The sequence below is a fragment of the Sipha flava genome, unplaced genomic scaffold (genome assembly GCF_003268045.1).
Source record: "Sipha flava isolate LNK unplaced genomic scaffold, YSA_version1 207_pilon_pilon, whole genome shotgun sequence".
Classification (NCBI taxonomy): Eukaryota; Metazoa; Arthropoda; class Insecta; order Hemiptera; family Aphididae; genus Sipha; species Sipha flava.
Window position 1 is genome coordinate 419,598 of NW_020272813.1, and position 16,804 is coordinate 436,401.

Sequence of the window (16,804 nt, forward strand, 5' to 3'; positions counted from 1 at the left end):
TTTTCTCGAATCGTCATACGCATAAACTCACACCGTCGCCGCCGCCACCGGTATCCGTTTTAAATCATGTATTATCTTTCGCTTCCCGTGTCCAAACGGCAACTACTTATAATATTGTAAGTATTATTAGAAGTTAGATCTATTTCAATATCACATTATTACGCAGAAGACCGCGGAGTGGTAAAAAAAACTGAAAAAATAAATCTAAAACAGATAATATACATAAATTAATTTACGAGACCATATGTGCCAAATCGATAACGAGTGCTTAATATTTCGTAGGCATTCAGACAAATATACTTTGTTATCATTACAATTATTATTTTTATTATTATCATCATCATCATTATTAATAGTAATAGTAGTAGCTTGGTAAAATATGACTGGGTAGTAAATAGTCTATTAGTCGTTAAAATGTTTGATCAATGAAATTAACTCTTGTTAGAGACGATGACGACAACCACAACAATTATAAACTTAACTCCAATTAAAAAGTCATAAATCGTATTTTTAGTAAAAATAAAAAAAGTCAAGTACCCGGTTGGTGTTTATTTATATTATTTTATGGTTTTGAAATGGATGCATCGTAAATTATTAAAACCCACCACGAAAATAACATAGTGTAACTATGTTCTAATGCGGTTAGGTTAGATTAAATAACATAATCGTCAATTATATCTAGTAACGGATTTTCAATTCATTTAGACGGTAACAACGTTAAAAACATTAAATTAGTTATAATTCTACCTATATCGTCATCACTGTAATAAACCTAAATAAAATTAGGTGTTTTGAAGTTCAAAGTAAAATCAAAGCTAAACTCATTCCGGAAATTAATTAATTGGCATGTGTATACATGACGTTTGCCAAAGTATCCAAGATTCTGACTTGTTTTTGGCCATATGATTTCAAGACACCAATGTAAATTATTTTGATACACTAATAGTAATTTTTAAAAATTAATAGTTTCTACACAGCAACAAAATTAGATTGTAATTTAATAAGCATTACAAATATGGTCTACAGTAATTTGTTCAAATGATATTATTTCGGATGCATATATTAGATTGCGAATTATATTAACTCATAGCAAAATAATTAAACGTCTCGCATTCAAGATTTAAGTCATCACCATTGCCTTAACAATTCATTGTACTAATTTAAACGTTATTCATGATGGCACGTAATTTGTAATCATTAGTTTTAACAACAGTGAATTGATTTTCATTACAATTTGCAATTTCATTAAAACAATATTGGCAAAACACTACAGGCATTTTTAATCACAAAAGGTTTTAACTAGTATTAGATCTTAATTTTAAGAATACTAAGATTATCATATTAAATGATATCCCCCACCGAAAGATGATTTTACCTCAATTTTCTCTGATCAATTTCTACCCTTAATATTATGTAAAGTGACTGCAATTAAGAACTTTATTTTCATTTTTCAACGCAAAAGCGCGCCATATTTCCTGGATATTATTGAGCATTTTATATTTTTTTAAAGAAACAGTTTTGTGTGCATTAATATTTCTACTCTAAAATATTACTATATCAATTTTTCACCCGGTCAATCGGTCAGATTGTATACAAAGCCGTACGGAATCTGAAGTTATCGTTCATCATCGCCGTTCACGTTTTTATAATGAGTATAGCTGAACTCCCATCTGAATCATAACGTTTTGTAATGCGTCCAAAGTGTTAATTTTCTTCGATTAGTTTTTTTTTTTTTTTTTTGGCATACTAGTATGATAATTTAACAAGAGTAACACATAGTATGCACGCACACGTCATTTGTTTTCTTTTATATTAATTGTCTGCGATTGTGTGTGTCGTCGTACGTATGCGTACTGTATCTATATAAATAGTTATATCATAGAAAATAGTGTCGGTTGTGAACAGGAATTTCCTCCTCCCCGCGATCTGTGACTGAAGCACGTTCTTGGGCTACCGATCCAACCCCTGCGCATTACATACGAATCACGTGTGCTGCGTGCACCGCAACACACGCCTATCATCATAGTAACCGTTTGCTCGAAGACAATTATCATTATCAACACCTTCGACTGGGTAACAGAATAAGTTATGTGACAGTCTTTGAAAATAAAAATAACATCCGTTGGACGAACAATGCTGTCGGATGTTATACGCTAAGGCTACTGTTCCCCGGGTGCGTTAACTACGTTATTATTTGTTTAAATTTAAAACCGATGCGTTCGGGTTGTACGTTATAACCCACGCTATTTTCTCACAGTACTTCCGAGCTACCGAACACTAATTATTAATATAATTTCATAAAAAGAATTCCAAACGACGCGGTGGAATGAGAATTATTAACATACGAGTACAGAGTATTTTTTTTTTGCACTCATGAAAACTACTGCAGTGGTTATATTCAGGGTCCGTTCCGAGTAGAATAGGTGCCACCTACGTACTGAGTGAAAACGTCCTGCCCGAATGTTGCGTGACGCTTTTGGTGATTCAATACACAAAGCAGCAGAAAAATGTACTGGAAAAATTCGCAAACCGTTGGAAAACGAATATACTGCCCGCTGAGCACGGAACCTATGTACAATATGCACCCGCCGTAACTACTGCAACACCAACTTTAGTGGTTATGGTGTAACCGAACTGTTTCCTCGTAAACGCGGGTGGTGAGTGCGGTGCGTTTGTATGTCTTCAAGTATAAAAATACTCTGTGTGTATGCACGTTCCGTTACTACCAACGATCGGATGAATAATACGGTTCGGAAAATATATTACATTCGACCGCACGACAGGGGCACTCGAGCATGTGGAGACACTAAAATATTTATAGTAATAACAATATCCCTAACGAGATGCTGCTGCACATGCACCCCGCCAAGATGACGGGTACGACGACAAAAAGAAGGAAAAGAAAAACCCGTTTTGAACGCATCGCGGCGTCCCGCTTCGACGTTGTACAAATATTGGTCGTACGTATGTAATACAGTTATTACATTTCGTGTGTAATATATTACGTGATACGCGCGGGGAGGTCGCCAAAACGTTAAAACGATATCGTGTAAGAAAAAAAAAACGGAAAATAAAGCTTTAATGGTTTTTATTCTACTACTCCAGAGCGTCAGTCGTAATCGAGCGTTTTGTAATCCGACGTCGTACGGGAGAAACTGTGAGAGAATCAGAAACGGAACGCGACGCAAAAAGTACGTGCGCGGTGCAGCAGCGGTACTACCTTTGCGGAGCGTAACGCGATATTGTAACGTTTAATTGAAACGTCGACATCGTGGATCCGTCGCGCGCTTGGATGCGGGCCAGCGGCGTGAGCGCGTTGCGTTTTTTGTTTGCACTTCGACCAGAGCGGCGGTGGCCCCCGTACTCGCAACGCGTTCCGGTTGATTTAAGACATCCGAACGCGCGCGCGACACACACGGCCACCTCACACACGAGCACACGCTTCACTCGTTGTACGTCGCGTTGTAGTAGTAGTACGCATAGTCCCTGCTGCACAACACACATCGTAATGAGCAAAGGGTGCCTTGTGTTCTACATAATACACGTATATGGGTCGTTACTCGAATGTATAAGAAAAAGATAAAATAAATACACCGTCTACGATGGAAAACAGCACACGTGTTCGGGATACCTATAAACACACACGCACGCACACATACACGTATATGTACACACGTGAATTGTTGTACGGATGTGACCACTTGCATAGCCGTGAAGAGAGCAAGGGTTGTGATTCCCTTGTGTTAACTTTTTTTTTTTCTATCAACGGAATAGTGTTTTTTCCTTAAGTTAATAAATGCGTCACCGTTTCTGACGCCAATTTCCGAAACGGTTTTCCCTGGAAATACGATGAAATAGCGACCAAAACTAGAATATTGTGGTTGATGTGATTAAAATATTTTTTCGATTTTAATGTAATCAAATTGTTTAAAAATAATTTTAACATATAACAGTAAAGCATAATAAAAATATGTTTCATATATATTTATACGGGTGAGGGTCATGTCTTCGAATGTCATGTTTTCGAATGACGAGTGTTAGAAAAGTTATTTGTTCGAATAGTAATGTAATCGAAAAATTATTTGTTCGAAAAAATTATTTTTAAACTTAAATTTTTACTACGTACCCGATTGATATCGTTTACTAAAAGTAATAAAGATAATATAGTACATATAGTAGATAGTGGTATTGTTATTATAGCTTATTAGTGGTATTTTATATACATATATATATATATATATATATATATATATATATATATATATTAGTGGCTTATACAGTATGGTATAATATACAACAAAACATGATTGCAGTCAGTACTCAAGTTTAGTTTGTTATAATTTATATAATTTGTCTTTTTTTTAAATAAAATGTGTTCCGTAGAAATTATAAAAAGTATTCACGGGGGAAAATTATTAAATTTAAATCATTTTTTATATACTTTAAATAAAATATATAAAAGAAAACGTGACGACCAAAACGTTTTTTACTGGTCATGTTCCACTAAATGTGGAACAAAAATATGTACCGTTAAAACGTTGGACGGAGAACACAAAATCGACGAGTTTTCTACATTTTCCAAAAATCAACACTTTCATGCAGCGGACCCAATTGCTATTGAAGCAAAAAAAATTAAACAAAATATTAAACAGCAAGCATTAAAATCAAATGTTGAAAAACCAATTGAAATATACCATGCGTCTATTTCAGGTACTTCAAAAACTATTTCATCACATATTACTAAAGAATCAGTAAAACAAATTGTCAAACGTCAACGCCGTTTTGACCTAAATCAAAATGAACCCAAAAAAATTAAACCAATAGATCCTCCACAGTCATTATGTACAACATTATCTGGAGAATATTTTTTTGTAAAAAAAAAAACCGAATCTGTTTTATTGTTTACAACAAAAGAAAATTGTAAACATCTCCAGGAATCAAAATGTTGGCTAGCTGACGGAACATGCTCAAATAGTTTTCAACAGCTTTATTGTATACATGCATCTATTAATCGTGGTAGTGAAGAAATATTCGTTCCGTTAGTGTATTTTCTTTAAGCCGGAAAATGTCAATCAATATACAGTGAAATGTTTAACTTAATTAATCAATATTGCAACGAAAATAACATTAATATAACGGAAAACATGGATCTTAAAATTATAACAAATTTTGAAATATCAGCAATAAACGCAATCAATGAAGTTTAACCGTTTGCTAAGCATTCAACATGTATTTTTCATTTCTGTCAAAATATTTATCGAAAAATATATAATGTTGATTTATCTACAAAGTATTCAAATGATGCAGATTTTAATCTTTTAGCAAGACACATCCCCACAATGGCATTTTTGCCGATTGACATGGTACGGTATTAGTCGTTTAGTCTATTTTTATAATTATTTTGATTTTAGATTCAAGAAGCATGGTTACTTTTAAAACCTTTGTTCAATAACAATAATGAAAAAAAAAAATCTATTAACATACTTTTAATAAGAAACTTGTGTACTTGGAAAAATTGGTATGAGAACAAGGGGTAAGCCTAACAATGTGCCTTCACGAAATTTTCCATTATTTTCACCAGGTTTTTGGTCAGTTTCCAATCGTGTTCGATTAGAACTTCCGAGAGCAACTAATACAGCTGAATCGTGGCATAGAAAGTTAAATCGACTTACATCTCCTCATCCAGTTATAAATCATATTACAAATTATATATATATTTTAATATTAATATTTCAATTCATATATTTTATTCAGGACTTCACAAATTTATAATCATGCAAAAAATTCAAGCTGAAACAGAATTACAGATTGAAATGTTAATATCCGGTCATCAAATTAAGAAGAAGAAATATGGTGTTGAACGCAATCTCGGATTGCAATCGATTCAAAAACGAATAAACAACAATCCTAACTATTGTAAATTGGAGTTTTTAAAAGCGATCGCATATAATTTAAGTTTTTAACAATAAATAATAATCGTAAGTTTTTAATTTTGATTCATAACTGTTTATTTATAAATTTTTAAAATATTATATAGTTGTTTAATTTAAATAAATAATATTCATACATAACGACTTTTCAAACACATATCTATACGAATAAATAATTTTTCGATTAGATTATTATTTGAACAGTAAGAACTGTAGAACTATAGAACAGTGTATAAACGATAAACCTATAATTTCTTCACAGTTAGGTTAGGTTCTTTCCCCAACAACTGTTTCCGAAATAACGGATATTTAATCGATACAGCCGAAAGTGGAAATGTATGCATCAAAAAGTTTACAAAACCGTTTTTCTTTAAGTTTTTGCCAAATTCAAGATGTTATTATTGAAGTTAACCCAAGAATAAATTTTTAATTTTGTTAAATATCAAAAGATCTCAGTAAAACCAGCGATTTCATCATACGTCTAATAATTGTCTTATAATTGTTTTATGTGAAATTAATTAATATTTTTAGTTCGTTAACCGTATGAAGGATATAACTTTCAGTTCAATTAATTCAAACATAATTAAACGTTTAAACACCTGATAAAAAAGTTAATATTTCACTCGATATTATTTCTTATACCTACTCTTAATTTTTTTTTTGTTATTTGAGTCAAATTGACCAATCCAATATAGGATAAGGTGGTTGAAAATTAAATTAGTGGTTAAATTAACATGACGAGTTTACCAGAAGTAATGGCCAAATAAATTTAATGAGTTCTTAAATAACTCAATTTCGCTCTATATTATAAATAGCATTGTTATATGCAATGAAAAATATTTAATAAACGAAAACGATAGCCTCTATAAAATATAATTTAAAGTAATTAAATGAATACACTTTGTTTTACGCATCTTAACCACTGTTTTTACAAAAAAAGGTCCATGTCAACTGCAGTACCTTTAAAAATATCATTGATTTTTGTTGAAGTGGTTAATTTTTAGACTACATTTATTAATTTACTTACAGAAATATAAATAAATTAAATACGCATATGCTGCAAGCAGTATCTAAAATAAAAAATTGACCCTTATTTGGTTTTTTTTTTTTTAATAGTTAAATAGTTATTTGAAACATTAATTTTAATAATAATTGGTGTTAAAAATTATTATATTCTTTAACTCTTGTAGGCTCATGTGAACCTCATTAACGTATTACGTTGACGTTTATTAGGGTGAAAATGAATTTCCTTCCAACAAATTTTGTTTAAAAATAATTTGCATGGTCCACATCCATCTAATTACTATATAATGTTAATCTAACCCCTAACATAATGTTAATATATAATGCGAAAACCCAAAATAATTTAAGTAATATGATTATTTTACAATATAATTTATAACTTATTTAAAATCATAATGTTTATGGTTTTATTTATTCCGTTTCTTTGCCGATATTATTTTATGTAGTATTGCAATATTTCAAGTGAAATAAGATTAGATAAAACCAAATTCATCAAATTGAATAAAAATAACGTTATCATATACTTAATTTGATATCTACGTAAAAGACCGCGTCAATGACGCTACGTTTGAAATAAAAAAAAGTTAGCAATCATATAGTATTATTTTTTTTTCTTTCTATAAATATGTATGTATTTACTGCACTTATTCAAGGAGCGCATTGTATAGTAATAAAATATTATTTCTTCTTGCTGTATATACTCAAAACGTGTTGAATGTTTTTTCAGTCGTCACACATTTTACATTCCCACGTGCAGAACCGGACATGTGTGCCGAAATACACATATTTTCACTTATACACGCACCGCCGGCTGCGACCTAACTAGAAAAGGAGATTAACAAATCCCGGTGAAGTTGACATCAGATATATTATGTTTTACGTATGTTCTAAATGTATGTGGTTTAAGGGATTACCCAACGAGGCACAGAACACGAACAAAAAAATATTCCTAAATTTACATAACAATATGGCGGCATGGAATATATTTATATTGGGTATACGTGTGTACGCATTGCATTTTATTGTGTGCAGGTACTATTTAGGTATGTGTGTATAAGAAAAATAATTAATCATAATAATAAAATATACAATGTGTAGTTGTCTTTTTGTCAAGAAAGAAAAACGTATGTCAACGTAAATAATTATTTTTTTATGTATAAAGAATTGCAAGAAAAATTTAAATGCTGGACAAGTTTAATATTATTTTAATTTAATAAAAAATCTTTTTTTTTTAACTCGAAACCACTTATGCGTGATTTTGAACATACTATCAACATACATGGTACAGTATTTATCGAAACCACAGTAAAATTGTGTGTCAGCATGTGCCTGATTAAAATTAAAAAAATAAATTTCTCTCTCTGTAGTGGTAATCCATTAATATTAATTATTAAAATACTATTACGAACAATACGAACCAATGTACCATAATTATAATAAATATTTTTTTGAAATATGTTTTTCTTTTACAATGTATCGAGTAAGTTCTAAAATTCGGTATAATTCATTCTCCTCCCTTCTCCCGTTTACACGATAATTAAACTATTATGATTAAGTTAAAATATATGTTCTTCTTGGAATGAATTTTATTAAAAGAAAATGTTACCATTTAAATATGAATACGTACTATAACATTTCGTAAATGCAACCATAACATTATTTTAAAGGTGTCTAAATGTTGGTGTAAATGAAGATGGAGATGGATTGCATAGTATAATAACCGAAGGAATGATAGAGGGTACAAGATCAAAAGAAAGACCTAGAACGAAATACATTAGCCAAATAATGCAGTATGCAAGAGTCACTTTCTATAGAGAACTTAATAATATGGCGAATGATAAAGAAAAATGGAGAAACCATTTATTGTAAAACATTTGTTAAAAACCAATCTTTGGATTGAAAAAAAAAAAAAAATGTTGGTGGCTGTACTTAAATGATGGATGATAATACGAGTATTAGTGCAGTGTTTAGAAATACCATAGTTCGTGAACGTACGTTCACGTTCATATTTTGTGAACGGTACGCGAATGTTACTCGCTTTTTTTTAATAGAACGGGAACGTGAACGAAGTTTATATTTTAGTGAATTTTAAGGATTTTTAGAGGGTATAAAATGTATTTACCATTTTAAAAATTAATAAATATTGATTATAATATGTTTAAGTATAAGTTTTTACTTTATGTTTAAAACTTAAATGTATACCTTATACATTTTCTAAAGGTTTCGTTTATACTGAGTTCAGTTAAGTGATTCATTAAATATAAAATAAAAAAATTTAAATAAACGGCCATATAAACGCGTTCATTTTTTCCGGTGCATACTACTTGTGTCCCAGAGTTTAATTAATAGGTAAGTTACGTCCCGACCAAAATAGTCGATAACAGTTGAGTCCCGATAATCGATAGCTAAAATATCGATTATTTTTTTCTGAAAATTTCGATTATACACTATTTATAATTTCTTATAAATACATAGATGTTGAATATATGAGAAAAAAACATCAATGTAAAATAATTTTTTAGCATAAAATTAAAAAAATTAATAAAATAAATAAATTTATATGAAATAAATTATGAGTATCAACTTCAAAATATTAATAAAAAAAAAAAAAAAAGACATTAGAATGAAATAAATCATTAGAACAATATTTTTAGGATAAGGATAAAATTAAAAATTATTCTAATCGGTATACTTGATGCCAGGAGTCTGATAAAATGTAATAAGTTGTGATATATGAGTATAATACACAGATATAACTGATACAACTATTGCTAACATAATGTTAATATGATTCACTCAATTGACTGGACCAATATAGTAAAGTTGATTAGTCATCGATAGATATCACACATTTTAGTTAACATATCGATAGTTATGGCATAGCTGATATCAGGACACAAGTTATCGGTCGAATTTATCGCCTGTTTATACTTTTTTTAGGGCGCAATAGTATGTAGCCATTTATTCATAGAACTTGAACATGAACATGTTCACTTAAAAAAAATGAACATAAACGTAAACGAGTTCAATTTTTAGTGTTCCGAACACTGTTAATATAAAGTTTTAATGGATTTATTTTTCACACACGAGGTGAGATAATCGTCACCGTGATATCAACATGTACATTTTTCCCATTACATTTGGTAGTTGTTTAGATAATCTTACCCTTTCCACGAGATTAATAGCAGCTTAACACTATCTAAGTCTACATCGGTTATTAAAAAAATTAAATGCTAATATATTATTTACAATTTTTATAGTAGCCACTACACTCATAATTAAGTGTACAGGACCGACTTGTTGCGTTTTCGAACGTAGTCTCGGGCATATTAATTATCAGTTAGAATTTTTCTTGTATATGTATTGCAATATAAAAATTATAAGTCACGGTCAATCATAAGAGATCTCCCATCTGATTCGATCACAATCGTCGTGATGTGCTCGTAATACCATTATGAGTTAGCACGGATCATTTAAAAACAGGTCAGACGTATTATGACCCGTCTGCTGAGAAATTATCATTTTTTTTTTTTCGTGTAACTTGATAAACTTATCACGGTTGATAAAAGAACCTTCAAGTTAATCTTATAACAAATAAAATCTAAATTACTACCGCAGTTAATTAAAATTATGAATTTAATTAATTTAAATCACTATAACTTAATAACATGCATGTTCATGAGTACAAGTTAAAATATTGAATACACCGGCAGTCACAATAATTCAGAACTTTATGCCTGATCCGATTGTATTGTACGCGAAATTTTATACTGTTTACGAGCGGCCAAATACGTACACACCATTTGAGTTGTAAGTGATACAAAATAAGATCACCTTAAACATTTGAATGCAATATTTATCCTCGTCAATGGTCTTGTGATATATTCAAGTGGATAAAACAACTTTTAATGTCTTAACGAAAAATCACTTTCTGTAAATATACCATCTATACAGCATACACGCATGAGTACATATCTAATATATATCGCACGTGTCCACAACTGCCGTATTAATAAATATACCCGTGCAACTATATGCGATGTGTAGATAATATTAACAGGAAGTTCAGCGGCTAGAATAGTAAAAAAATACCGATTTATCCTTATGGCAGAAGGGCTCTCGTACATACGTTTAATTGGTCAGTGACAAACGCATGTGACGCAATCGAGTATTATTATCATTTATATAAAGGTGGTGGTCGAACATTAAAAATAAAAATGGGAGCGAACGGCTATTATAAATATTTAGAAATGAACATTTTAATGCCGTATGAAATTCTCGAAATTTTTATGTCCCAACGCAATAAAACGGCGCGGCGGCGAACGAGAATGGTTATAAAACCTCTGCTCCGTATACATTATAATATATTTGTTATATACTTGAGCGAAAGCGATGTGTGTGTGTGTGTGTGTGTGTGTGTGTGAGTGTATATATACCGTTTGTGCTAGGTACGTAAATACTGCAGTACCAGTCTGTCTTCCAAGTTATAGTTGTTTAGACGAACACATCTTCGCGGAGTCTGTATTACATATTCTCGAGGCGCATATAATGATATGTTATCGTTATGACATTTAAATCGCATGAAGTGTAAATACAATATTAATAGGAAATCCTAAAAAACAGCATAAACAAACTACTAGAATACAGATCATAAATTGTAATTCGTGTTCCCACAAATAATAATCACCGAAAATAATAATTATTTAAGTTCAATACATGTATTCCGAAATGATATGATGTTTTTTTAACGTTTTATTAGAAACAATATTATTTTAAAATGTCAATTCATTATCGCGTAACGATGAATATCATATAATTGTATCAAAACAATATGTTTGATTATCAGTGCAAAAATTACCAGGTATTCCGTTTAAATTGGTCGTGTTAACGCGATTTTAAAGTTTTTCAACCGTCGCGTCGTTCGTGTTAACATTTGTTTCGAAAATCAGTTATTCGTAAACAAGTGTGTGTTCATTAGAAATACGTTTAATAATCAAAACAAGCTATTTTCCCGGGCATGTTTCCAAAATACGTTTGTTTTTTCTCATTAAATATTATACGCGAATAGACTCAGGAGTGCATTGTGATTATTATTATGAAGTATAATGTTTTCAGATGATAGGGAAATAACATAGTTATGTTATGTCAATTATAACAAAATTTCTCCTCGTTATAATATAAAATAACGTTAATATGCAGTTGGAAAAATGACTTTTAAAGCAAAACTAAAACAGGCGGGAAAATAAAATACCAGCTAGTGTCTATATAGTTTATATAGCACCGTTGTTATTTTATGTATATGTGATTGAAATTATTACGCGTAGTGGAATAAGAATAATAAAATACCATTTTTCTTTCCTTCATTCGAATTTCAATTATTATAGTACGTAATTCATGAAGAAAATATCACTTATAATATTTCTATGGTGGATATATTAGTAAAGTATTAAAACTAAACGATTATTACTACAGATATTGTCACTGCATTCTTACACGTAATATGCGTAATTATAAGTGCCAGTATTATATACATATATAAATAATAATTAAAATAAATAATTATATAATAAACTACGAACGAATAGAGCTATAGAATACTTCAAATGTATCTCGAAAAAAATTGCAGTAGGCTGAATAGACGAGACAACTACTAGCGGGGGACGATCGAAACGAAATTAATTTTTATAATAATTTAAATTATATTTTACAATAGTTGACCGCGGAAAACGTGTTATTGTTGTGATAGAATAATTTCCAATGTGAACATATGTATAAGTATAAATTATAATTTTACTCCAACTGCCGTGCAAGATGGTTAATAAATAGAAAAAATCATCTACTCGAATAAGAAAAATGTTGAAACACGCCGAGAAAAAAATCTTTGTCACAGCGCTGATAATAAGAATCATATTATGTTGTACGTAAGTTTAATAATACATTATTTTAACAGCACTTCCCTCGTTGACGGACATAATTGCACACGTCATACACACATACAGTGGAACATTGGAAGCGACGTATTGTATTGCCACCGTCGTCGCTATACACACGCATTTATATAACAATAAACTCGCGGACCTACAGACGAACAGACAAGGTGTTAAAATGCGATTCATAGAATAAAAATCGTGTGATGAAAAAAAAAAGTGCAAGTTCCTTACAATACAGGAGAACACCTGTCGTCGTCGTCGTTGGCGGCGGCGGCGGCAGAGCGTTTATGTGTACAGCGTAAACAAATATAATAATATTATACGTTTATACATATATATTGTTATTATTATTTTTCGTGTATTTGTTTCGCTCATAATATCTAGACAAAGGGAACAAAACGTCTGTCTCAATGGACACGTCATAATAATAATAATAATAATAATAATACGTGCTGAGTACGGATTATTCGATAATATTATAATATTACTCTGCAGTTATACAATATGCGAATGCACCAGTGTGCCGGTGTCTGGACCAAGCAAGGACTATACATTTATCTGTTTAAAATGTAAAATTTTAGTAATTTGGCTTTGATTACTAAATACATGAAAAAGACGCACATTATTACCTTATTAGTTAATATAATGTTTAACGTTTCTTTTTTTGATAATATAAAAATACATCTCCTATGATATGCAAATTAATAGAATTGTTATATAATATGTGAATTGTTTAATTTTTTAAGGGTTGAAAACTCTAGATGTTGCCTTTCGCCTATATGCGTATTTAAATAACAAAAAAAAAAAATTACGCCACTAGAATGCGTATATAATGTATCAAATTTTAACATTATAATGCGAGTGTGCAGCGTTTCCATATGAGAGTGAATATTTCGCGAGAGACTATGAAATAATGGAATGGTTCATAACTAGCTAACTACGAAAGGCAGACATCTGGACCGTCAACATAACGTATAACTATAATACATTAGTTTAATTTCTAAGTAATTTTTATAGTAATAATAATCACATCGTGGTTGTCTCAAAATTGATTTTGTAGTTTTTTAAAACATTTTAGTAATAATTAATAAATAGTATGGTAAAATGTATTTTTTTTCTAGGCCTAGTTTATTTAATATTTTTATAAATTAGAATTCCAATAGAAATTACTTACCGAGCCCTAAACCAGTGTGTTTGGTATGACATGTATATATATGGTGTACGCATATACTGCATACGACGGACAAAATAATTTATAAAAGCAGACGTGCCTTGGCAAAACTCATATTCGTTTGCCACAGCAACAGTCGTCGTTGCCGTAAACAATAATTCATAACGCACAAAACTTGGCCGGCTGTCAAGCAATGTTAACCGCCTCGCCCCATACACACACCATGAACGATATAATATATATATATATATATATATGTACGTAAACATATACCATATTGTATTGTATCATACTCGTAATGCATGTAATAATCGGCATGCATGAACTGGGATTTCTGGTGGAGTCAGAAATCACTTGAGCTCCTACGTTTATATAATATATGATCAATAGCTATTTGTTTTTCTCGGACGACTAATATTAAATGATATTCGAAAATATATTCTACTAAAATTAACTGTTTAAAGTAATGTGATTGATATCGCATACAATACAACGTTTGTACATAGTTAATTAAAGCAATGGTATTTTAAAGGATTTTCGTAAATTCAATTTACGATTTTTATTTATGTCAATAACACTGCGCACTGTTTTACGCGGTGACAGTTTAAATTTTTTAAATTATATGTGAAAATACGTCGAGCAATATGCATACTATATTACAGTATCTTTTAGTGGTACGCATGATGCACTCGTGTAATTACTAGATTAATTATGCGCGTTTTCTAAAATTATTTCGTTTTTTCTTCTAAATAAAGTTATTAACCGTGGTATTTCAAGTAGTTAAATAATGTCTACTTCGATGACAGTTTAAAATTCGTCAAAAGTTTCACATGCTAAGTCATATATTTTTATAACGAATTAAATAATACTGTTCAAATATTCTAAACATTACTGAAAATGCGAAGCTACATAAACGTCAACCTGAAAGTTTCGAAACTTTATTTGACATTCCAATCAGATAAATCGGCCTATACAGGCGTGGATCTAGAACTCAAATTGGGGGGGGGTCATTTTTTCGAAAGTACAAAAAGATAATACACTATTACAAAATAATAAAAGTAAATTATTAATTTAAATTAGAATATTTATTTATTTATTTTTTTTTTTTTTATTAAGGCCTTTGAGACCATCTTGCCATAGAACAAATCCTTTCCCATTCTTCTCTATTCTCCGCTACTTCCTTCCAGTCCCTGTGATCACATTCCGCTCCGCCAGCACTTAGGAAATCTTTTTTAATTCCATCTTCCCAGCGTAGCCTTGGTCTACCCAGTGGTCTTTTTCTCTTTGGGTTTTTTTGAAGTACCCTTTGAACCATTGAATCTTGCTTCCCAACTGCGTGTCCTGCCCATTCCAACTTACTCCGTTTGATCTCGTTTATAATATTTGGTCTATTGAAAAGCTCCGTCAGTTCTTGATTATGTCTTTTTCTCCATCCTTGAAGCTCTTGATCATATATAGGTCCATATATTTTACGAAGTACCTTCCTCTCAAAAACTGCTAATCTTTCCTCCTCAGTCTTTCGTAACGTCCAACATTGTGAACCATACATGACTATTGGTCGTATAATTGTCAAATACAGTTGAGTTTTAACCTCTTTTGATATGACTTTCGTTTTAAATTAGAATATAGTTATGAATATATGAAATTGTTAATTTTTAAAATTAAATAACAAAGTTTAATTTTCTTTGTTTTATTTTTCCAAATTTAGAAATAATATTATTAACATTTATGGGCATATTCTTGTGAATATTGAGCAAAGCGTTCCTTTCCCATGTTTAAACGAAGCCATATCTTAAGACGCCTGAGAGTGGAGAATGATTGCATTTATAGTATTTTTTAACAAGTTATTAGAACCTAAATTAGCGATTAGCGGTGCCATTGCAAGTATATGGTACCTATAATATTATATAAACATACGGCTAACGGATTGGGAGTAACCGAATTGGTGCCCGTGTGAAAAAAGGTATTTTATTAGGTATAACTGAATTGTTTTCCGTTTGTGTACAGGTTAGGCGGGCCAGTGCATAGAGAGCAATACAAAAATTTAAAAGCTATATGTATGACATATAGACACAATTATTATATCGATAAGATAGAGTATAGAAATATAATAAACTATAAATTACTAGAGATTAGCAAATTACTAGCAAACAGGAAAGAAATAACAAATACTTGGAAAATTGTATGACTGAGTTCATTAATGAGAAAATTACGAGAATTGAATATTTAAAGAAAGTTAACTTCAAATTTGCAAATCAGTGGTTTTAAAATGTATTTATTATATTTTATTATTTGTATTTCGTACACCTAAGTAATGACTAGTTAACTTCCAAATCAACGATTTAAAATTGTATATATTTTATCATTTTTTTTTAACATACATTAACGCACATTAACCAAGCCTACTTTAAAGTTGACAGTAGCCTGTAAAATTGAGAAGGAAAATGTGCGTAATTAAACGGAAACCAATTCAGCTATACCTAATAAAATACCTTTTTCAGACGAGAACCAACGGCACGTTGGGTTGGAGCTCGGGAACCAATTCGGTACCAGCCAACGGATTGACAGTAATTTTATCTAAGATAAGTTATCTTTCCGTGGAAGGTCGAATACTCAAAAATTTCAGCAGATTTACTATTATATTTATATTTATTCGCCAACAATATTATAGTTTATCAGTAAGTTTATAATCACTATTAATATTCTTAGAAGTTGGATGGTGAAATTATGATTTTATGAATAAGTGATGA

At 30.6% G+C, this 16,804-nt stretch overlaps 1 protein-coding gene across 2 annotated transcripts in view; it reads right to left on the reverse strand.

Annotated features, from left to right (window-relative positions):
* LOC112682567 (reversion-inducing cysteine-rich protein with Kazal motifs) overlaps positions 1–16,804 on the reverse strand; it is a 56,949-nt gene that overhangs the window by 25,490 nt on the left and 14,655 nt on the right. The gene's annotated exons all lie outside the window — the stretch shown is intronic.